Below are 1,648 nucleotides of genomic sequence, written 5' to 3'. Positions count from 1 at the left end.
TGCGAGAATTGTCGAGTATTCGCAAGACTCTTTTCTCTGAAGCACTTTAGTTTTCTGGGTATTTGTACTAGACAGAGACATTTACAAGACTACATAATAACATGTACAATCCAATAATGTTTAGAATATTCTATTTAGGACCAAATCAGGAAAAATATGATACTGAAATATAATAATAATAATAATAATAATAATAATAATAATAATAATAATAATAATAATAATAATAATAATAATAATAATATATCCGTTTTGTTTTTATAAGAGTAAAAAAGTCCACAGAAAACTTTCGATAGCATTTTTACCTATTATCATCTAATAAAATTGATAAATGAAATCTAGTGAAGCTCTCGAAAGTGCCGTAAATATTGTATTAATTTTAACCTACAAAAGAGCGCTGAAATTCGGCAGTTTAGCGCTCAAGAATTATGACAAATTAATTTATTGGTAGTAATGGTAGCAGTAGGCGTTCGTCTGTTAATAACATAAATCATTGTAAATAGTAATTTGGTAATAATATTAAATTTCCAAAATAATTGACCTGATTTACGAGAAACATTGTCTTTGAATGTGAATTGGAAGGAACTAGTGTTTTTTAATGTTAAAAATTAACAAATTTGGGAATTGTTGTCTCCCACATTAAAAAGAGGTAATGATTGAAAACTAGCCAAACTCTGACCACAAACCTAAAATGTAGCTTTCATTATTATTATCATTAATAAAGGAGACAACGGTAGATGCTTTGTTTCCTTTATAAATTGCTGTTTAAATTAACCTAATTTTCTTCCTTGCTTCCAGGATGTAGTTCCTTAATCTCAGTGAAGAAAGAAGGAAAAATTCTAGGAACTGAAAATTACAGAAAAAATAAATGCTGCCTTTATTGCATTGGTTATTAATGAAATTTGCATTAAGGAAGAGTATTTCCATATTATTATTATTATTATTATTATTATTATTATTATTATTATTATTATTATTATTATTATTATTATTATTATTATTGATGTTGTAGTTACTATTGTTCTAATGTTCGGTCAAAGATCCAGATCATACAAAAAATATTATTCATTAAAGACATACTTATAAGATAGCAGCAAATTTAAATGGTATATACGATACCCAAGTCGGTTTGAAGAACCCATACCCTATGTCATTCATGACTTTGATAAGGTATTAATATTCTAGGGGAATATCTACTAAGCACGTGTAATCCACAAGGGGCCCATTAAGAGCATGCTTGAGATTTGTCAGTGAACAGTAACCTTGTCTTTCGAAGATTACAGAGAGAGAGAGAGAGAGAGAGAGAGAGAGGGGGGAAATTAACTGCCCGAGCACTTCAGTATGGAGAGGATTCTGCTTGCATTAGATACTCCGCGCGGTGAAGAATTTAGAGTATGAAAACCTTAATTTAAGTCGGCTGGAATCTCACTGTTATAACCTGTGAGCTTTATATAACCCCCACGTAAATTACCTAATTGAGACCGGGCATAGTTTTCTTAATCACCAGCTCTTAAGATAATGTATTAATTCGCCGTCCCGGTTACTAAATGCCGAAGAGAGCAACAGAACCACTGAGCTGATTAACAGCTCTCCTAAAGAGGGCTGGCCCGAAGGATTAGACTTATTTTACGTGGCTAAGAACCAATTG

The sequence above is a fragment of the Macrobrachium rosenbergii genome, chromosome 44, assembly GCF_040412425.1.
Source record: "Macrobrachium rosenbergii isolate ZJJX-2024 chromosome 44, ASM4041242v1, whole genome shotgun sequence".
NCBI classification, from domain to species: domain Eukaryota; kingdom Metazoa; phylum Arthropoda; class Malacostraca; order Decapoda; family Palaemonidae; genus Macrobrachium; species Macrobrachium rosenbergii.
This window is presented reverse-complemented; position numbering follows the sequence as displayed.